Source organism: Vulpes lagopus, chromosome 1, assembly GCF_018345385.1.
Source record: "Vulpes lagopus strain Blue_001 chromosome 1, ASM1834538v1, whole genome shotgun sequence".
Taxonomy (NCBI): Eukaryota; Metazoa; Chordata; class Mammalia; order Carnivora; family Canidae; genus Vulpes; species Vulpes lagopus.
This window is the reverse complement of record NC_054824.1, coordinates 112,011,513-112,035,207: the sequence shown is the minus strand read 5'-3', so window position 1 is coordinate 112,035,207 and position 23,695 is coordinate 112,011,513. Positions and strand designations below refer to the sequence as shown.

Here is a 23,695-nt window from a genome sequence, read left to right as displayed (position 1 = left end):
AGAGATAAGGAAATTTTCCCTGGTTAAAAAGTGTCAGAACCTAGGCCTTCCTACAGCGTAGCCAGCAAGTTCAGCACACAGTGTGTGCCTTGCCCCATGCTCTGGGAGCGCAAGCCGCTGTGTGTTGTTTCCCTGTCGTGGCCAGGAGCAAAGGGGTCTGGCACCGACCAGCAAACCTGTTGGGTCCTGTTTCAACGTGAGGGAGTTGAGTGACCAGTACACATGTGGACTTAAAATTAACCAGGATCTCCTGAAAATTTTACAGACCAATGTCAGAAAATAAGTAATCAGCAATGCCTGCTGAGTGAATTTACTTTCCCTGTCAGTCAACATCCCTGGCTTTATTCTTCTTCATTGTGCTCATTAAAGTTGTAATTAGTAGTAAGTACCTTTTAATTTTTTAAAAATAATTTCCTTACTTCATATCAGTGCTTTATACTCAGCCAGTGTTTTTACCAAATAATGTGCCTTCCTAAAAAGGGCTTATTGACCTTGAAGGTGATAAATCATTTTCCTTTATCATTGTACCACAAAGAGCCCAATTAAATAATTGTCAAGCAGCTCTATTTACATTATCTTTCACATCCAGGTACCTTAGGGATATATACTTGAGGAAAAGATGATTGTACTGACACTTAGTTTGTCGGTCATGGATCGGCAGAAATCAGAGGAGCCATGTGCCACATGGGTACAATCAAGATCTTTTATTAATAGCTGTAGAAATTAATGTCATTCAGGAGCAAACCCTGAGCTGTGAAAGGTGAGCTCTCTACGACAGAAGCTCCTGGAGGCCAGACGTCCCTGCTACTATTCCTACCTGGAAAAGAACACAAAGTAGATACAGATTCCCAGTGGTCCCAGGTGGCTCCCAGTGTGGAGCATTGAAGGCCGCGTTTCTGTAATTAATTCATTAGTTGTTTGGAATGGTTTATGCAGAAAAATCACGTTCATAGAAAAAACCTGTGATTCGGTTCTGAGGCTAGCACCAAAGCTCATATTTAACCGCTGTATTTTCTTCCATTGTTCTGCCTTATGTGTTATTTACATTATTATATGTAGTGCCTTATATTACACCTGCTTTAACTTGTCTGTATTGCTTATTGGGCTGAGAGTTCCCTGAATGGGGATGTTTTGTCTCAGAAAGTGCTCAGGCCTATTCTGACATATACAATTTTTTTTTTTTTGACAGTGTATGACATTTTGTAAGTTCTAGTGAACTACATGTATAAATGTTTTCAAGGGAGAAAACTATTCAGAATTCCAAGTCTGGAAGTCACAAAATACTCCTGGAATAGGTAAATTGAAGACCATATGTAAGCAGTACAGCTCAGTATTTTAAAATTACAGTCATTACCTACACTTCATTAATTCTGATTGCCTTGATAAACCCTTCAGGAGAAGCCTAACATTTCTTCAGCTGCACAGTGATATGAAATGAAGGGTTAGTACTGGGGTTTTAGGCCTTCTTCAACTCTATATTCTTTTCTAATCCAATGGAAAATTAAATTATGATTATATGTTGAGTTATTTTCTGGAATTTTAGTGGAATGGAAAGAATGCTATTTATAATAGATTTCTTTTTTTTTTTAATAATAGATTTCAAAAGCATTGTCCTATAACCCAGAAAAATATTTACCTTTTTTCACTTTGCAATGGATATTTCCTTTTTTTTTTTTTTTAAAGATTTTATTTATTTATTCATAGAGACACAGAGAGAGAGAGAGAGGCAGAAACCCAAGCAGAAGGAGAAGCAGGCTCCATGCAGGGAGCCTGATGCAGGACTCAATCCCGGGTCTCTGGGATCACACTCTGGACCGAAGGTGGCACTAATCTGCTGAGCCACCCGGGCTGCCCGCAATGGATATTTCTTATATGCCACATCTGAATCAAGTAGTTTTTAAAAAGATAATTGTTTAGTATAAATGTTTTGATTATACATTTTGGTAGTTTTGAGATCTTTACTCCAGCCAACTTCCATGTGGGGAAATATGAAAATCAGAGTACTTTTATTTTTATTATTTATTTATTTTTATTCATTGAGAGAGAGAGCATATGTGGGAGTGAGGGGAAGGTCCAAGAGTGAGGGAGAGAGAATCCCTAGCAGACTCTGCACTGAGCATGGAACCTAATGTGGGGCTTGATCCCATGACCCCGAGATCATGACCTGAGCTGAAATCAAGAGTCAGATGGTCAACCAACTGAGCCACGCAGGCATCCCTAGAGTGCTTTTATTTGGAAATATTGGAAGCAAAATTAAAAAAATTTTTGTATTGAACATATGGGAACAATATGGAAATTTTTGAACAGTGCTTTAAATAAGAAATTGAATTGGGTTGTGTTTATATTTTGAAATTTAAATATCTGTTAGACTAGACCACTTTCTGACTGCAATCCCCTTGAGAAGAGACTGTGTTCTAGTTTTTATCCAAAATGACTTTCATAGAGCTGGGCACATAATAGGAACTATTGATGTTTGTAGAATGAATGAATTATGAAAAATTGACTCAGGTATGTTGAAGTCCACATTATATATTACTTTACCTTTCTCTGGGAAACTATCCCTCATGTAGTTCCAATCTTATGTCAAAATCTATGAGAGTGCTCTTGAGCAAGCCTAAGAAGTATTAAATAGTTTTTAAAAGTCAGAGTGTGGATAGCAGAATGTTTTCATGGGAGCAGAAAATGTATTTCTATAATGGCATTATTAAGAGTCACCAACATTTTCATTTTGAAACATTATGTGGAAACAGTTGGGAAATCAGAAACTTTAAGTGATTGGGAAGCCAACTATGATTATCCTTGGGTTTCATGGATGAGTATCACCAGTCACAAAGTCCTTTCTCTGTTTTTGCTGGTTAAAACCAAATTATCTTTTTTTTTAAGATTTTATTTATTTATTCATGACAGAGAGAGAGAGAGAGAGAGACAGAGACATAGCCAGAGGGAGAAGCAGGCTCCATGCAGGGAGCCCGATGTGGGACTCGATCCTGGATCCCCAGGATCACACCCCGGGGCTGAAGGTAGTGCTAAACCACTGGGCCACTGGGGCTTCTTTGGTTTTTTAATTATGCCAGGAACATGCATCCCTGTGTCCACCAAAAGACATGGATTGCTTGATAATTGGAGAGAAATGCCATGATCCTCTAGAAATGACATTATTGTATAGTATACATGCACAAGAGATTTGGGTGGGAGGAGGTATATTTATCCTTCCTCAGTTAACTTTCCAGCAAGAAAGAGACAGTCGGAGAACAAAATCGTGAAAGTTACAGAAGAATACGAAGGAAAAAAGATTTCCTGGAATTAGTTTGCTTATATTTTGAAAGTAGTTTTTCTGAGCACGGAGCTCACACCAGTATCTTATCAAATATGCATTACCCAGAACTAGTGTAAATACTACAGGGGCTCACTCTAAAGATGACTCTGCTGGCAGGCTGACATGGGCTACAGACATTGCTGCTTTTATTCTTGTGTGAGAGAAACTAGTGACTTATGTGAATGTGTTTTTATAAACATCTTAATAGCTAACATTGGAAGGGTTACTACTACATAATCTATTCCACTTTCTACCCATCCTATGAAAGTAGGAGCTTTATCTTCCACTTTGATATATGCCTCAGTTGTTGGGAGTGACTTAGTCCCACAGCTAATATGTGGCAGAACTAGGATTGGAAACCAGGCAGTCCAATCCCAAAGACTGACCTTCCTACTACTTTGTAATGCCCTCCTGTTTTAGAAATACTAAAAGGCTGATGAACAGAAATAAACAGAAACACATGGTACATTGGTATAACATTTAACTTAATCCACTCCTTCCACCAAAAACAGTATATTGACTCTCTACTATTTGTAATGCTGTGTGAAAAATATGAAGACAAATCCCCTGCAGGCCTGTTGTTCAGGAGAGTATAATAGAGGCAATCTAGAATATCAGTGAAGAACTCTAGTTCAGGTGGAAAATAGGTGCCTTTTAAAGGTTATAAGGAGAGAGTAATTGCACCCAAGGAGAATTGGGGGAAGGTGTGGTAGAGGAAGTGGCATTTGCACCGGGTTCTGGAAGGCAAGGGCTATCACAGATGCAGACTAGGGCTTTAGGGTTGAGGGGGTGAGCCTAAAGGAGGGGGGGCAATTAGGAATAAGTATAGAGAAAGGAGAGATGGGACTGGTGTTGATCTTAGAAAGCCACAGGACCCCAGGTCACTCTTTAGAGGCCATAGTGTATCACAGACAACTTTGGGGGCTGGTTGTTTTAGGCATGCCTGGCCTCTTCTGTGCCAGGCTAGGAGTAGCACAGGTGATCACAGAAGCCTGGTGGCTTGCTTCCATGGGGTCTGGTCTTTTTGGGTCTTGTACTGAACACTCTGTCCCTATCCCTTTCCCTTGCCCTTGTCAACTTCCCTTAAATTTGAGGCCTCACCAGCCCCAGAACATAGGAAGGGTGTGTATTCTAGTCTTAATAAATTCCACGTGTCTCATGTTTCTATAGTCATTTTCCATTCTGCGCACTGTTGTGAGACATTAATGACTATTCTTCCTCATAAGAATGCTTGGGGAAACACTTTGATTTTGATCAGGTGTGGATAGTTAATAGCAACAGGCGAAGGAAACTCCTTCCACATGGTATTAATATAAAGGAAAGGAACGGGATATAAGAATATAGTCATGAAATGTAACACGAATGTGGTAAGTTTCAAAGGTCAGAATGTATACATTTGAGATAGTATTTTAAAAATTGAGGTTAAAAAAAAAACTTAAAGAAAAAAGAAACCGACACAAAGCTTTATTGGAGGCTTCTGCGAGCAGCCCTGATTTAGTTTTTCCTAAGCATTGTCTTATTTGATTCTGACTGTAGCCCTGAGCCAGAAGTGTCATTGTTTGCAAATGGTTTGCAAATGAGAAAAGAGGGGCTTCGGGAGTTTGGTCCCTTGGACCAGTGTGCTGGAAGTGCTACTCTGTGGCAGGGCAGGGGCTTGAACCCACGTGGCCTTACTCCAGAGGCTGTTGTTCTCTAGCTTAACCTCCCCTACAGCTAGGAAATCAGAGCTTATCATGGCAGTGAAATCCCCTAATAAGACCTACAAACCAAAAATGAGCCCCAGGTCCTTCGAGTTACTCTTGATATAAAAAGGTAATTTTTCAGTGTCAGATTGGTTTTGAGAATACTTCGCCTTTTCGGTTGCTGGCCGTGTCTGCATGAGTGCAGGGACATGTGGCCTGGTTCCCTGCAGCTGATAGAGACAGGCTGCCACGCTGTCTTCTGTGCTACAGCACCGTGCACCAGGCCGTGGCCCTGAAGGCACAGAGGGGACGAGCTATGGCTGGTGGGTGGGTCTGCTGCCTTGCAGTCATCTCTGAAAGTTCTGAGTGCATTCAGCAGCATGTGCTATGTAATAGGTTTCAGACAATTTCCTTGATATTTCTGCACATCATCAGGTAATTGTAAGCATTAAAAATGTCCTGTCTATCTCTGACATATAGTTATTTATTTTCTTTTTAGTCGGTATTCCTTGCTTGGATTTTATCTACCTTAGATGGCTTTTCTATAGATTTAGCATCTCTGGCTTTGTCAGCTTCTGGTGTCTGGTGCCATGGTGCTTATTAAGTAGTTCAAGTGGTGTGGTTCACAATTTGTGGCCAAGCTCCCATCCAAGTGCAAGTTTTCTCTTTATACCTTCAGTGAAGCTAATGGGTTTTGACAGGAATATTGACATTGCTCTCATGATGGTTTGAGGATAAGTAGATAAAAATGTTGCTTAAACTCCTTAATATAAAATTAGTTCTTTATAAAAGTTCCTTTCTCTGTGCCTCAGTGACACTGACAGCCTTATTAATACTTTTCAATATTCTAATGTCAGCAGTCATTTAGTATCAGCTTAATCATTTTAATGGTTAATGTTGGCTTTTCAGCATGATCATTTAAATATCCCAAAAGATTGGATTTATTATTCCTCACCAAGTAGATTCATTTTAAAGTCAAGAAAATTGTATTACTTGTAACATCAGACATACCTTTTCAGGGATTTTTCTTTAAATCAAATCATTGTAGCTTATTGTTCTGACACTGAGTTATAGATCTATTTTGACTTATTTTATTTCTTAATAAGCTCACCAAAGAGCTTTTTTTTTTTTTTGCAAAATAAACCTTTAGAAAACGAAAAGTCTTGTTTTTTTTTCCTGATTCTAACAATACTCTTAAAAGTTTAGCACATGTTATCTCAATTTAAATCTTCCTAGAAACAGGTTTTCAGAGGCGATGTCTTTTCATTTACAATAGCCTGTTTTATTGTTTGAATCAGATTTATCACTTTACTGGCATATTTTGAAATATTAATTCAAAGGAATGTGTAAATGTTTCATTAGCTATAGATATACAAATGTACTATGTAGGAATCATTGAAAACTTCTAATAGCATGTGTGTTTTTATAGTTACCAGTTCACACTGGTCATTCTATTGCTGGGACTTTGTTTTTGCCCCTTTCTGTGCAGAGCCCATTCATGGGGCTGTCTTTACTCTGCAGCCTTTATACTTGCAGATGATCCATAGAAACACAAACAAGGAATTCTAACAGCAGTATTTCATTCCTAAAGCTGAATGATGGCAGGCATAATTACTCCAGACTAACATCTGGAGTGGTTTATTAAAGGGAAACCTGCCAAGATTGTTAGCATATACCAAACAGCATTATCCATATGTGCCGCTTCATCACTATTGAATGTCGGGGTGTGTTAGGAGGAAGGGAAATGAATAAAATCCAGCAAAGGATCACAACTAACGAATCTCTTTCCAGAGCTGATTTTAGTTGATATCGATGGAGCAGTTTGCAACAGAGATTTTTAAGATCCTGAACATCAGTCATCTGGAGGGTTTCTAAACATACCAGGTACCTGGTTACTTGGTCTTGCCAGAGTTAAAATGCACCTCTTCATTAAACTCCTGCTTCTTGTTTTATAAATATTCTCCAAATTCTAAAAAGAATTAAAGGTTATTTACAAATAAAATTAGCAGATATTGAGGGTCTCCTGCATATTCAGTCTTACTGGAAGCTTGGTACACCCTCTTAAGAGGGAGTTTAATGGGGGTCTTGTCTAGTAGGGTGATAGAAGAGTACTGTGGTGCCGTTGTCATATTTCTTGGGGTCATGACACTGACTTGCTGTTGACTTTTCTCATTATTGGACAGCTCTGTAGTTGAAAAGAGGGTATTAAATCAGTAGGTTGGTCCTTCTCAAGCCTTTATGCAAGGCTCAATTCTTATGAATACTGTGTTCTAATAATCTGGCAAGTCAGTTTATTTAAATAGTAACCTAGAGAGGCTACCCTGATCTGGCATGGTAGTGTCCTTGTTGGACACTAGTAGGGGACATTATGCCCATCTACTTTCTGTACATGGGAGTGGAGGGAGAAGACACAGATCTTCAAAAGTCGTACTTGGATGGAGGAAAATTTGTTCCTCAGAAAGTGCTCTCAGTTTCCCCTCCATTCCAGTCACTGCCAGGTGCCAAAGGCTGAAAGAAGAGTGAGAAAGTACATTGCCATCCTTTGGCCCCGTTGTCATCGGGGTGACCAATTGCGTTAGTAAATAATATCTGGAGATAGTTCCTGAGTTGAATGGTGGAGGTACAGACGAGTGCAGAGGGAATGCTGTGGAAGAGATAAGTGATTTAATGTGCTTGTTGGACAAACTTAGTCGATCACAAAATCTCATCACTTGCGCTTGAAAACGACCTCAGCAAACTCCCTCCCAAACCACGAATATGGTCTGTCCTTTCCTCAGCCCTCACCCCATACAGATACTCCCTTGACAAAGTCTGCACTGAATACAAGTTCCTCTTCCCACAGAAGTCCTGCTGCTTCTCTTGCCTTCTCACCTCCTCCCATCTCCGTTCTCTAGCCCCCTAGGGCTATGGGCCCAGAGCAGCCCCCTTCCCAGCTGGGCCTTTGAAGTAGGCTTTAACTGGTCTTTGTTGCTATCATTTGTGCAGTGCACACATCTCCCCTTCCATAAAAGTCTTCTTGGGAAGACCCCCATGGCCTTCTGCCATTTTCCCCACATTCTCACAGCAGGCTGTGATGTCTTCTGTGGTTTTCTCTCTGCCTTTTATTCCACCTGAAGGATGCTTCCCCCTTTGTCCTGTGAATTCCTTGTCAGCCTTTCAAAATGAAGGTCAGGCCTTCACATTTTCGTTTCCAAGGGATGGAGCTTCCTCCTTCAGAGTCTAGCGCCCCTTCCGGGCCCCAAGGATGCACATATCCCATAGCATTTCAACTTTCTGCCTCCTATATATTCGATGAGCTCCTTGAGGGTAGGATCTGTCTTACTCAGCTGTGCATTCCCAGCACCTCACACATTGTAGGTGCACAACACGTGTTTGTGGAGGAAATGCCTGACTGAGGTGCTAATGGAACTTGCCCTTGAAGGAGTAAAATTGATCAGTAATGAATACTGATTAATATGCACTAAGCAATAGACAAATTTAGGCAGATCCCTCACTTTTAAAAATGTGTTTTAGCAGAATATATGTCCTGTTAGTGTATTAAAAAGTGGGCTATGGAGGAAGCCTACAGAGGGATGCAGAGGGAGATGATATATTTGCAACTGTTATGTTTCTGAGACATTTTAGGTCTATGTCCTAAATGTATGCAGTTTAAAATAATCAGCTATGTTAACAGTGTGGATTTAAAGATTTGACCCATTTTTTTGATACTTGGCTTCTTTGATTTTCAGACATTCTTACTCCCGAATTGCTACTTTGTAGCTTTGGAATGCACCAAACCCCAGTGCCTCGGGGGCTTGTGCGTGCATGTATGCACACAAGTGTGCACACACATACACATCCTATGTATGAAAGAATTTATAGTCAATAAAATCATCTATAAACATTTTTATGTTTCTGAATTGTATATAACTCTAGCAGGAGAAGGTTGTTAAGATCCTCTGATCCCAGATGTCACCCTGAAGAAAAAAGTACACCATTGGTAAATACACATAATTAAAAGAGGCTGTAAGTTAGGGCTAACAGCCTGTGTGGTAGTAGGGGCATCTACAGTTGTGGGCATTTTGCCAAATATAATACTGAACAACTTTTTTCTACCTTTCTTTCTATCTGCTGCTTTCTTTCCCTCCTTTCCTCTCTGCCTTTGCTCGTCCCTGTTAGTGGACTCCCTGCATACTGTTTATTGCCTCCTGGTGAGCTGACAGTTGAGAAGACTGGGCAAGCAGACACGTCAGACCAGAAGTGATACTATGACATGATCTAACATGCAGAAGGACTTTAGGAGGCTCACTTATTGACTAATAATGGACTTATAGATCAATAGTTGTGGAATGTAGGAATGTGTCCAGAGCACCAATTCAGACTGTCTACCACTGAATTCTTGCTCTTGAAGTAGGTTGGTGGAAGGGAGTTTATTTTTATAGATTAATAGTGAATTTGAACCTCAGCTGGGATTTTTATTGTTCTCTATTCCTTCTTTTTAATATATTTTGCCCATTTACCTATTTGGCTGCTTTGGTTTTAAAGAACATTAGCATTCCCAACAAAGAACTACTTAGTTGGTGTATCCCTTATAGCTGTAAGTAGCTGGGAGCAAGATGTTGCTGGAGAGGGTTGAGAACAAGACAGGGATTTTTGAATTTCTGAATATCCTGCTTATTGATGCTTAGTAGTCAACTGTAGAGGCAGGGTGCAAGATACCTCTATATTCTGTTTTTCCTGTTTCTTCTGAATATTAATGGTATGAGTCCACCCTTACTCTTAACTGGCCCTGCAGGTGATGTTTTGTTTATATGGTGTATTGTTTTGCTTTGCTTTCCCCCCCCCCCCCCCTATAATAGCTTTCCAGAGACATATCTTCTGGCTCAAATTACTCATTATCCTAATCTCAGGATTTTCCAGTTTTACCTAGTTCAATGCAGTAAGCATCTTATAATTCATACAAGTACATTATCTTTCCAGCATCATGATAAAAGGAAGGATATGTATAACAAGAGTAGAATTTTCTTGGATGATTAAAACTTACTAAATACAAAATTTTGCATTTTAACCATTTTGTGGGAAAATTGCCTAAAATATATCATCTGTATCAGACTACTAACATTTTAGTACCATCACTATTTTCTGATGGGTATATATGTAGAAGTGGAACTAATGAGTCATGGAGTATGCATATGCTTAGCTTCAATAGACAAATGAAATTGTTTTCCAGAGTTATTGTATCAATTTACAGTCCTTCAACAATGTAAGAGGGATTTAGTTTTTCTACACAACACTTGGTCTGTCACTTTCATTGTAATACATCCTGGTGACTGTGTAGTTTTGAAATATTGCAATACTGGTTTGCAATTCCTGGAAGACTTAAAGAAGCTCATCACCTTTTCTCATATTATTAGCCATTTGAATATCTTTATGTGAAGTGTGTATTCGAGTCTTTTGACCATATTTCCTTTGGATATCCTATCTTCTAAATGTTCATTTGTAGTAGTTTTTCTAAATTCTGGATTTAAGTGGTTTGTTGGATATATTTAATTAAAATATATTTTCTCACTTGCTGTGTTTCATTCTTACTATCTTATAATATTTTTTAAACAGAAACTCTTGATTTTAATATATTCTACTTGTAAGTTGTTTCTTTAATAGTTAACATTTTCTGTGGCCTGTTTAAGAACATTTTGCCTAGGGCAGCCCTGGTGGCGCAGCGGTTTAGTGCTGCCTGCAGCCCAGGGTGTGATCCTGGAGACCTGGGATCGAGTCCCATGTCGGGCTCCCTGCGTGGAGCCTGCTTCTCTCTCTGCCTGTGTCTCTGCCTCTCTTTCGCTCTCTCTGAATAAATAAATAAATAAATCTTTAAAAAAAAAAGAACTTTTTGCCTATACGAAGGTCACTAAGATATTCTCCTATGTTTTCCTATAAATATGTTATTATCTTCCACATTTATATTTGAAGTCGTCCTGGAATTGATTTTGTGAATTGTGTGAGGTAAGGTCAGTCTTCCTTTCTTCCATATCCAATTGACCCATCACCATTTATTGAAAAGACCATCATTTCCCCCATTGCACTGAAATGTCATTGTTGTGATAAATCACTCTATTTTGCTGCCTTCATTGTGGGATACTATATAGACATACAGAATTTTGTACACATCATGAGCTTGTTTCTGAAAATGTATAGATTAAGATATGCCATCAGAGGGAGTTGATAAGGAAGGTTCCCTTATCTTCCTTTGCTGGTGAAGCCCTGGACTAAGAAACCAGCATAAAATCTGAACAAGTACTCTTTTATCACATTAGTCTGGGGTAAAGACAACCATAGAATCATTCCAAAGGAATTTGGGACCCCAGAAGAAGATAATTTGTAGTAAAGATGGTAAAAATTTACAAAGCACTACAGGTAGAAAGGGAGAATATTAAGGACTTTCAAAGTGAATGGGCAGATTATTGACCAAAAAAAGACAAAAAGAGTGACTACAGATCTGTTATTAATAATAGATTATAGAAGACATTGGAATTTAAAGTACTAAGAAGAAATGTGTTAACCTAGAATTTTATACCCACCTAAATTGTCACTAAAGCTTATGGATGAAATTAATGCATTTTTGACTTGAATAGAACTATAAGATGATTTTTTGGAAGAAAACTACAAATAGGGAATGAATGCAAATAATCAACTTTACTGATAATTACAGAGATTAAAGTTAAAATAACAATGATTATATATTCAGTCCATCAAATTGAGATAAAGGCCAATAATGTTGACAAGACTCCTAGGACGTATAACTGTCTCACAGTTAGCTAAGTTTACATTGCTTGGGATCCCTGGGTGGCGCAGCGGTTTGGCGCCTGCCTTTGGCCCAGGGCGCGATCCTGGAGAACCGGGATCGAATCCCACGTCAGGCTCCCGGTGCATGGAGCCTGCTTCTCTCCCTCTGCCTATGTCTCTGCCTCTCTCTCTCTCTGTGACTATAATAAATAAATAAATAAATAAATAAATAAATAAATAAATAAATAAATTTAAAAAAAAAGTTTACATTGCTTGCTACATTTTTAGGAAACAAGACAGCAAAGACCTTAAAATTGTACAAGGTCTTTGAGCCTGCAATTTTACCTCAGGAATATATTCTAAGGAAGTAATTTAAATTATATTTATATAGCTACAGAATTTTTGTTGCAGTGTTTTTAAGAGCTCAGGTTGAAAATCAATGTCAAACATGGGATGATTATTATCTGTAATAATAGAATACTATCTAGTCACTAGAAACAACGTTTCAGTAATATGTCAACTGATATGAAAACATACATTAAATAAAACAAATATACTAAATGAAAAAAATTATAAAATTTGAATAGCATGATCTCTTTTTATAAATCAAATAATTTATACCTAAAAATATTTGAAAATATATCGATATCTATATTTATTTCCATATATACCTCAAAGATTTAATAGCGGTTGTACTTGGGTTGTTAGTATTGTGTGGTTTTAAAATATTCTTCATTAGTCTCTGTTTTATTAGTTTTTCAAAGTTAGATTATGATTTTTTTAGAAAAAACCAAATTTCACATTGGAGGAAACACAAAAAAATATTGTGAGCATTATAATGTAATACTTAACACACACAACAGCTTGATGTACTCGTTATTGTCAGAGTCCAATCAGCTGTATCTGGTACATAGTTTTTTCATTGATTATAAGGATTAAGATGAAGCTTTTTCTGTATTTTAAATTCCAGTTAATAATTTTAACTTTTTAAATAAAATTTCTTTATAAACTCAAAGGAGAAAGAAGCACTATATTAATTATTCAGTACATAGAATGTATAAATATTATTTATCTTTTTTTGTTTAATAGCTATATTTATGATAATCTGCTGTAATTCTTTTTATATATATTTTTTCTGTCTAGATAACCAAGGGACATTGCTTTGGGCCCAGATCATCTGAGGATGACATGTAGTGATCATCTGTTATAGGCATGAGGGTGTGAGAGATGTCAAGAATGAGGCAATGATGAGGGTTTGTGTGTGCCAATTTTTTTCATTGAGATTTAAAAATAGCTTAAGAGAGGTGCCTGTTTCAAATAGAAGACAACTTTAAAAGGACTGGAAGCCAAGATTCTGATATGGAGGAACAGACTGTCCCAGTGGAACACAATGCAAACTACACCCTTATTCTTGCCAAAAGGAAATTTGCTTCCACCTATGTAAAAGAGATTATTCTGAAAATAGATACTGCACATATTGAGAAGTTTGAGAGTAGTGGGGATGAGTTATGATTTAAAACAGAAAAAAATTATAGGAAGCAACTATGCATTATTAGCCAACCAGCCTTGAAACATTTCCTATGAAGTACTTTTTTTTGAGACTAGCCATGTAAAAATTGTTAAAGATTTGGGAGTGGGGGAGGAAGGGATTTGAATAAATACAAGTAATTGGCCTGTACAATGGTAATTTTTAGATCATTGATATTTGGTGTCTCTTGATTCTTGAATTCCTTTTGGAAATAATTGTGGAATCAGTTTTAAAAACCTACCTCATGGGGACGTCTGGGTGGCTCAGCAGTTGAGCATCTACCTTCTGCTCAGGGCGTGATCCCAGGGTCCTGGTATCAAGTCCCACATCAGGCTCTCTGCGGGAAGCCTTCTTCTCCTGTGTCTCTGCCTCTCTCTCTCTCTCTCTCTTTCTCTCATGAATAAAGAAATAAAATCTTAAAAAATATATAAAAATAAAAACCTACGTCATTTCTGAGAGAACATTTATAAATTTAGGTGGGTATAAATCATTATTAATTACTTGAGACACTATTCCTTTAACTTTGTATTATACAAATTAAAATCATGAAAGAAAGAAAAATATATTTTCAGTCACCTGCAGGCTCTTTTAAAATGACTTAAGGGAACTTTTCCTCTAGGTCTTTAAGCAAAATATAAATTGACATCCAGTGCCAGCTACCTAAAAATACACCGTGTAATTCTTTACAATATGTGTCCCACATTCTCTTGTGTTAGCTGTGGTTTAGAGAGAGAAGCAGAAAAAGTGGAGTTCATACTTGATGGGGAAACCCAAAACTAGTTCTGGCTACATTTTTAGGAAACAAGACAGCATCCAATCACTGGATATGTGGCTTAGAAAATCACTTGACCTCCTTGAGTTCACTTTTTTCTCTATTAGGTGAAGGGGTTGAATGTATTAGGAGGTGATTTTCAGCGTGTATTAGTGATCTTCAGAGTCCTTGCTACTATAGTATTGTATTTGTGTGTTCAGACACAGTGATCCCAAATGTTGAGACCCCATGTATTACCTTTTTCCAGCATTCTATTGAGAATTACTTTAGCACTAGAATATGGTGGAATATGCTATTTAAAAGTGTTTTTGATTATTTATACCCAACTGCTATATTCAGTTTTTCAGTTAGTTTTCAGAAAGCACACGGAAAGGTAAAGAAAGTGAGTATCTGGACTATAGAAATAGAAATTAAACAGGGGATTAAGAATATATATTTTTGGTAGTATATCTGACTTTTACAATATCATATTGAAAGCCTTAATTGTAACCAAATAATGTTTTCCAGTCTGTGTTTAACTATACATCAACTCAGTGGACACGGTTCATAAAGATTATAATTGACAGCTAGTAAAACCCTTGCAAAAATGAATCAGCTTTTAACTCATATTAAATTATTCTTTTCTGAAAGACTGAAAACTATAATCAAGTTCATTCTGTGTAATTTGCTATAGATTACTACTTTAAGAAAATAACATCCTTTGTTAAAAAGGCTTTTCTATTATTGGCTTATGGTGTCCCCTACTCCCACTGAATTAAAGCTTTCAACATGCTGTTAGATGCCCTGAGCTTTTCACCTGAACATTTTTACAATGAGAGCATAATGAATGTTGAAACTGGTATAGATTATTTAAAATAAGCTTAGATTAGCTCTCTGTTGCTGCTCTTGACCTCCAGAGAGAAAAAAAGAAACAAGTCTCTTAGTATAAAGGTAGAATTGTTATCAAATGCTTTAAAGCTTAAATTGTACAGATGAATTTTGTGGCTTCCCACTGTTACTTTTTCTTTGTTTCTTGGGTCCACTTATTAGATGAGCAAGTTATAGTTATAATGCACTCATTGTATATTATAAACACTAGAAAATGATATAATAATTGATATACAGAAGAATTAGGAACTTAAAATTGCTCATTTATGCATTTATTCAAATAATACTAAACTTTATGAGTGAGTATTCTTTAGATAGAGTGTTGAAAATGCAGCCAATGTTTCTGCCTTTGTAGAGATTTTGGGATTATGGTCAAGATTTTTATTATGATTTTCTTTATAGATGCTGAGGGCCTGTATGAAAATTCAGCACCCATTCCTGACTTTTTAAAAAACCAAAGCCAAAACCAAAACCAAACCACTCAATAAAATAGGAATTGGTAAGTCATTCTGTCACATTAGCTAAAATATTTAGACTGAAGAAAGTCAGCATCTTACTTAATGTTGAAATATGAGAATCATTCTCACTAGGCCCCAATAAGACAAGGTTGACAGCATCTTCATCTCTGTTTATATTTGAGGGATTAGTAAATGAAAGCAGACAGGAAAGATAATTAGAGGCATAAGAATTGTATGATAGGGAGTGGGGACTATTTCTTTGCAGGTGACTCCTGGAAAATCCAAAAGAATTGATGAGGAAAGTAACACAAAGAATAAAAAATTCAGTAAGGTACCAGGATATAATATAGCTTATAAAAGTAAAATATTAATCGACCAGAAGATAAAGTGGTAGAGAAAATCCTATTTATGACAGCAATGACAATAACAATAGGAAAATAAAATACTTGGAAGTAAAATTAAGTGTACATATACAATAACTCTATAAGAAAATTCCAAACTGGGACGTATGGGTGGTTCAGTGGTTGAGCATCTGCCTTCGTCTCAGGGCATGATCCGAAGTCCAGGGATCAAGTCCTGCATCTGGCTCCAGGTGAGGAGCCTGCTTCTGCCTCTGCCTGTGTTTCTACCTCTCTCTGTATCTCTCATGAATAAATAAATAAAATCTTAAAAAAGAAAAGTAAACTCCAAACCTTTCCTGGAAGATCCGGTAGTAGACTTGAATAGGTAGTTATAACCTCTTCTTGAATTGGATAGCTCAACATGATAAAGATGTCATTTATCTTTAGGTCAAAAAGTAAGTACAACCAGTAAAAATGATTGATTTTTACTTTGAGCTTGACCATTTGATTCTCAGGTTCATATAGAAAATAAACATGCAAGAATATCTAGGAAAACCTGAAAGATGAGTCATGGAGAGTTTGCTTTTTCTAATACTCACAGAGCCCCAGTAATGAAATAGTGTGATGCTAACACAGGAGTTGGCCACTGGGGGAAAAAATCCAGAAATAGATCCAAGGACATACAGAAATTCAGTATGATGAAAGTGGATTCCCAAATCAGTGGGAAAAGATATACTTTAAAAAAATAGTAGGTTTTATTTATTTAGTTTTATTTTTAATAGTGATAAAATGCACATAAAACTTCCCATCTTAACCATTTTTTGTAAGCAATTCAGTAAAGTACATTTACATTGTTTTGCAACCAATCTCTAGAACTCTTTTCATCTTGCAAAACTGAAACTCTGTACCTATTAAGTAACATCTCCTTATCCTCCCAAGCCCAGCTTCTGGCACCCACTCTTTTTGTTTCTATCTGTATGAATTTAACTACTCTATATACTTTATATAAATAGAATCATTCAGTATTTGTCTTTTGTGATTAGCTCACTTCACTTAGCATAATGGCCTCAAGATATCAGAATTTACTTATTTTTTAAGGCTGAATAGTATTCTATTATATGTATAGACCACATTTTGTTATGGACATTTGGGTTGCTTCCACCCTTTGGCTATTGTGAATAACACTATAATGAATATGGGTGAAAAAAAACTTTTGAGACCCTGATTTCAATTTTTCTGGGGTGTATACATTTAACATTTCTGCCAAAAGTGGATCAAGTTTGTGGTTTCTCTACCTTGTCACCAGTACTTACTACTATTTATTTTTTCAATAGTAGCCATCCTAATTGGCATGAGATGGTAGCTTATTGTGGTTTTGATTTACATTTTCTAATTATGAGAGATGTTGAGCATCTTTTCATGTGCTTATTGGCCATTTGTATATTTTCTTTGGAGAAATATCTATCCAAGTCATTTATTCAGGTTTTAATATTTGTTGTTATTGAATTGTATATATTCTTCATATATTCTGTATATTAACTCTGTACCAGATCCCTGATTTGTAAATATTTTCTCCCGTTTGGTAGGTTGCTTTTTCATTCTGTTGATTGTGCCTCGATGCACAGAAGTTTTAAATTTTGAAGTAGTCTAGTTTTTTTTTTTTTCTCTCTTGTTGCCTGTGCTTTTGGTGTCATATCCAAGAAATCATTGCCAAATGTGATGTCAATTTCTACAAGATTTTCTTCTAGGAGTTTTATAGTTTAATTCTTATGTTTAGGTCTTTGATGAATTTCAAGTTTATTTTCATATATGGTGTAAGGTAAGGGTCCAACTTCATTCTCTTTTGCTTGTGGAAATACAGTTTTCATCCTTTCCCCGTTGAAAGGTCTTATCACCCTTATAAAAAGTCTTTTGATTATATATGTGAAAGTTTATTTCTAGGCTGTCTATTCTCATTTCATTGTTCTAAGAACCTTATTTTTTGAGTAGTTTAGCTTTATAGAAAAAAAAAATGAGAAAAAAAGTACAGAGTGCCCACATACCCTTTCTCCCTGAGTTTCCTCTATTTTTAACATGCTTGCATTAATGGAATTGCAACACGTGTTGCAATTGATGAGCCAACATTGATAGATTAGTACTAGTATAGTATTAGTATAGATTAATATAGATTAGTATTAACTTAAGTCCATAGGTTGTTTTAAGATTCACTCTTTGTTTTGCATATTCTGTAGACTTTTTAGGTTTTGACAAATGCATAATGACTTGAGTCCTTCATAACCTTATATAGAATATAAGGTTCTTTTTTCCTAAACCTAAACCTAAACCTAAACCTAAACCTAAACCTAAACCTAATTTTAGGTTTCCTAAACCTAAAATATAAGGTTTTTTTTTTTTTTTTACACTTTTCCAATGAGCATTTATTATTAGTTAAGCCATGATTCAGGATCCCAGGGTGGGGATCACCATGTACCCAGGTCCCCCTTCACCACCCTGGGAGAAGGATGGAGGACAGAGGAGAGGTGGGTGGAGCCAGTTCAGATCTTCCCAGGAAATGTGCCTTCTGCCCGGCAGTCATCCCAGGCCGACACCCAGGATATGGGGCAGAGGGACTTGTATACTCGCCGGTACCATTCGCACACGGAGACATCACCCCCTTTAGCAGTCATTGCCTTCTCACAGCGGTGGAAGTCCAGGTAGTTCTGCCAGCAGTTAGTTCTGCCAGCAGTTCCTAGTCTGGTTCTGGTTGGGGAAGCGGCTGTCAAAAGGGGCAGTCTGGTAGTTCTTGATTTTGGACTTGATGTTCCTCAGCTCTTAAAATCTCCTGTGCTCTACCTATTTATCCTTGTCTTCCCTGCTTCCCCTTGTCTTCCCTGCTTCCCCTTTCATCTCTTAGTTTTTCCCTTTGTAGGATGTCATATAGTTGGAATCATATAGTATGTAGCCTTTTCAAAATGGCTCGTTTCATTTAGCAATATGCATTTGAAGTTCCTCCATGTCTTTTGATGGTTTGATAGAGGATTAAGAAACATGGGGAGGATAAACCATTAGCTCTTTACTGTGATTCCTTGAAGAGGTAGGTGGAAATATTTTTAATAAGGGGTGTTGTGACAATTGGATAATTATCTAAAAAATATAAAATAGGATTCACATTACACACCATACCACAAAATAAACTTCAAATGGGTCAGGGATATAATTGTAGGAAAAACTTAAGGGTAGAAAAATCAAGGGTTAAAAATGAAGCCAGACAAATACTAAAATAAAACATGGGTGAATGCATTTATAAACTGCATATAAGGAAAGCCTTTCCATGACTTAGAAGCCAGATGGAGTAAAAGAAAAGATTGATGAATTTGTAACAACATAAAAAAATTAAAGAAAAAGTTTGCATGACAAAAACCACTCTAAGCAAAATCAAAAGAGAAATGACACACTGGAAAAAAATACTTACAATGTCAAAAATAAATGGATAGGCTCGTAATATTAAATAATTCTTAAAAATCAAAGCAAAAGACCAAAACTCAGGAGAAAAATGGATAAAAGGCATGAAAAGACAGTTCATGGAAATGGCTATGGAAATGGCTTAGGCCTATGTGAAGATGTTCAAGTTCACTCAGAATAAGAGAAATGCAAATTAAAGCAGCTCTTACACCGAGATACCATTTTTCATCCAACAGGTTGGCAAAAATTCAAAATCTTGAGAAATTCTATCAGCCGAGCTGAGACAAAACAGGCCCTCACATTGCTGGTGTGAATACAAGATGGTACCCACCCGGTGGAGGGAGATTAGGCAAAGTCAAAGAGAATCACCTTCCAGGATCTGTCTTTGCCCTTTCCCTCCTGCCCATGGATGTTTCAGTGTGCTATGAGATTTCCACCCCCAGAACCTTGAAAGTTTCCTCTGCCTACCATCATGGCAGGCTGGAAATTAATATTCCCTGGGAAAAACTGTCAACCAGTGAGTCCTGAGCATGAATTGATGTAATTCCTCAGGTGACTTAATTTTGAAGCCTGTTCTTTGCACCATTTCCCAGGGTTTCCCTTAAGGATTAAGCACCTGTCTCAGCTAGGGCAGCGGGGTCAGCAGAACACCCTTTCTTGCCAACATTGGTTTCTTGGTCATGAGGTCTGCTTCTGAAGAACCCAAAGTAAGACCATGTTATATGCAGCTACCCTGGGACCCAGCAATCCCAGGCCTTAGAGTTTAACCTGAATATCCATCTCCCCAAAATGAAACAACATTTGAACCAACCATCTCCCTTCCCCCCCAAAAATAAACACAACAAAAATAAGACAAAAATACAAACAAAAAAAGATAAAATGGAACAGTGTTTCTCAAGACACAGACATGAGGCAAGGAAGGACAGTGATCCCTGAAAGGGGGCAGGCAAAGGAGGCAAGCCCTATAATGGCTTCTACTGACTTATGGGGAGAATTTCCAGACCATGGTTCAGGGAACGGCAGTCTGAGTGGAGCCCAGTGGAATCTCTGAATGGAGGAGACAGATAGGAGTCTGCAGAGACCAAGACAGCTGGTGTTCATAGCATAGAGCATTGGAGGGGAGAGAGACACCCAGAGTGGGCACCCTGAAGATTCACAGTGTGCCCCTCCACTGTGCAGCAGCTCAGTGCATACCGGTGAGGAAACTTGTCCAGTCTAGGAAATGAACCATCAGGAAGGATTGGGATGAACAGGGTCCTGTGAGTGGTGCTTGTTCCCATCAAGCAGACAGAGAAATCTAGACTCAGAAGTGGAGAATCATTTTTTAAAGACTTTATTTATTCATGAGAGATACAGAGAGAGAGAGAGAGAGAGAGAGAGAGGCAGAGACACAGGCAGAGAGAGAAGCAGGCTCCATGCAGGGAGCCTGACATGGGACTGGATCCCAGGTCTCCAGGATCACACCCTGGGCTGAAGGCGGCGCTAAACCACTGAGCCACTCAGGAGTCCCCAGAAGTGAGGAATCATTAATCCCAGACTGAGGTCTATTTAAACCCACCTAACAAGTCATTAATGCAAGACCTGAAAGGTCCAAACTGTGTCCAAGGAACTTAGCTGTATTCCAGAACAAAGTACAGAAGGGTTATATGACTGTTTTTGTAGTTCAGAGTTTGAAATGATGAAATATTTTAAATATTCAAATCTAAAGCCAGAGAATTAAGGTTAGGCAAATGCATCTGATGATGACATAAACACACACATGCACAAAGGCAAATTGAAAGCCAAATTATTAAATGTTGGGCTCTGTACATAATAAATTCTCTATAGGAAAAAACATCCAACTGCAAAGCGATCTTGAACTTTTTACTTAGGGGTATTGGTGTAGGCATTCTGATTTATATTTGTGTGTTGTTGAATAAAGTAAATGATTAAATATATTGATGTTGAGAACCAGGGTTCTCATTTTAGAATGGGGAGATAAAAATCGGAAATGGGTAGATCCTGATACTTTAGAAAACTATTCCAAGGCTATATTGAATCAGTACATTTTATAAAAATGTACAGGAATTTTGGGTTGTCTAATGCAATGTGAGAGCAAGCTCCCTTACATATACTTCTAGTGACTGAAATGCAATACATTCTCTGTGTCAAGGCTCTACCCCTACCATCTTCTAAAAGTGGCCTATTTCTGAATTCCTATTGACTTGCCCACCTATTTCTTATTTGTTTTTGACAGTTAGTATTTTTATGATTTTCTATTTATTTTCACGAAACTTACTGTAATTTTTTTCTGTGTACTCTAGTAATATGCTCTTTTTAAAATGTATAGTATGAGCTCGACTTTACAAAAACATGTGACCCTCCAGGGGTACAAGAGCCTTGTACATAGCTGTTACTCAGTTACATATCTGTTGAATGGAAAGTAGTAATACTTTGCTTTTTCATATCATCATTATTGAATGTACTAGTGTGATGTTTATAAATTCTCTCTTTTTTGTGTTCATCAACTATTATGTTAGGAGTTCCAAATCAAATAACCATCACGAAGGTTTCTATTGTTGGAAAAGTGTGGCTTTACTTTTTTACACTTAAAATTTTTAAATTAAAAATATGGAAAAAACATTGACCCAGTAAAACCTAACTTGAATTAGACCAAGCCTACAAGGCACCTGGCCCTTTGCAGGTAGTGACTATTGTAAGAGGAAGATGGATTCAGTGAGTCATGATCACATCTCTGCATGCTGGTGCATTGCATTATCCTGCCACATGGTTTTCTACAAGGATCAGTTACTTGATCTTGACTGTATGGATTTTTCAGAATCCAGCTGTGAACTTTTATTATTTTTTAACTCCATTGTGGGTACACCAGATTTATACAATTCCCCATGGTCAGAGCACACACACAGGCCAAATTAACAGTAAGGCAGCATATATTGCTTGATGTGAAGACAGAGATTAGCAAAGATTAAGAAAGCGGTATGAAATGTTTGTTGGCTGTCCCTGGTATAAACATATATTTGCAATAAACTTTTAAATTCTTAGGTTAATGGGACTATGGCTCTTATTTTTAAACTATTGTTAATAGTAGTGTTATTGAAGATTAAGTGTTGAATTAAAATGTTAAGGTTCTTATTCATTACACACATTGCTAGTATTTTAGAAGTTACATTTCAGTCTAGATTTTAACAGATCCAGATGATTTTTCTCAGTTGTAGACAGTCCATCCATGGTAGCTAGTTTGGAAACTTATTCAGCTTCTCCCTGAACTTGCTGTCTTTAGCAGTGAGAGAGCGCATTCTAACTATTGGCTACATGTAAATGATGGATTGTCACACTTTATTCTGTCTCCAAATTTAACTTTCTCATTCTTCTGAACACTGATGTTTAGGTCTGCTTTCTGAAATGACACTGAGTGTCATTTTTCCTTTTTTAAAAAATCATCTTTATTGGTATATTATTCACACACCATACAATTTACTGATTTAAAGTATACAATTCAATGGTTTTAGTAGAAACAAAGAGTTGTAAAACCATCACTACAATCTAATTTTATTTTTTTTTAATTTTTTTATTTATTTATGATAGTCACAGAGAGAGAGAGAGAGGCAGAGACACAGGCGGAGGGAGAAGCAGGCTCCATGCACCGGGAGCCTGATGTGGGATTCGATCCCGGGTCTCCAGGATCGCGCCCTGGGCCAAAGGCAGGCGCCAAACCGCTGCGCCACCCAGGGATCCCTACAATCTAATTTTAGAGCATTTTCATCACCCCTTGAAGAAATCCTATACATGTTAACAGTTAAACCCCATTTCCACGCCTCAACCCCAGCCCTAGGCAACAGCATGTACTTTTGTGTCTCTACCAATTTGCTTATTCTGGGCCTTTCGTATAAATCGAATAATACAGTCTTTTGTGACTGAATTCTTTCACTTAGTATAATGTTTTCTAGTTTCATTGATGCTGTGGCATATATTAGTATTTTATTCTTTTTTATGGTTTAATAATTCATTGTGTGGATATACCATATTTTATATATCGATTCATTAGTTGATAGACTTCTGGGTTCTCACTTTTTGGCTATTCATGAATAATGTTGCTATCCATATTAGTATATAAGATTCTGTATGAATGTATGTTTTCCTTTCTGTCAATTCACTTACATAGGGGTAGAATTTCTGGGTCATATGGTAACTCTATGTTTATATTTTTAAAAAACTGCCAGACTTTTCCAAAGAAATTGCACCGTTCTCATTCCCACCTGCCATGTATGAGGGCTCCATTTTCTCCACATCTTCACCAGTTCTGTTACTGCCCATCTTTTTTTTTTTTTTTAATTTTTGCCAACCCAGTGGGTGAGAAGTGGTACTGATTATGCATTTGAGTTGCATTTCCATAATGATTGAATATGTTGGGTATCTTTTCATGGATTTATTGGCCATTTGTATATCTTCTTTTGAGAATTGTCTCTTCAGTGCTTTTGCCCATTTTTACTTGGGTTTATTTCTTATTTTGTTTTAAGAGTTTTTAAAATAT

General features: G+C 37.2%; 1 protein-coding gene and 1 pseudogene across 8 annotated transcripts in view; one reads left to right on the top strand and one right to left on the bottom strand.

The window, feature by feature from the left end:
- The window catches only part of PTPRM (protein tyrosine phosphatase receptor type M), a 710,086-nt gene that overhangs the window by 52,560 nt on the left and 633,831 nt on the right, over window positions 1-23,695 (top strand). The window lies entirely within an intron of this gene.
- Window positions 18,105-23,478, bottom strand: LOC121472204 (annotated as a pseudogene).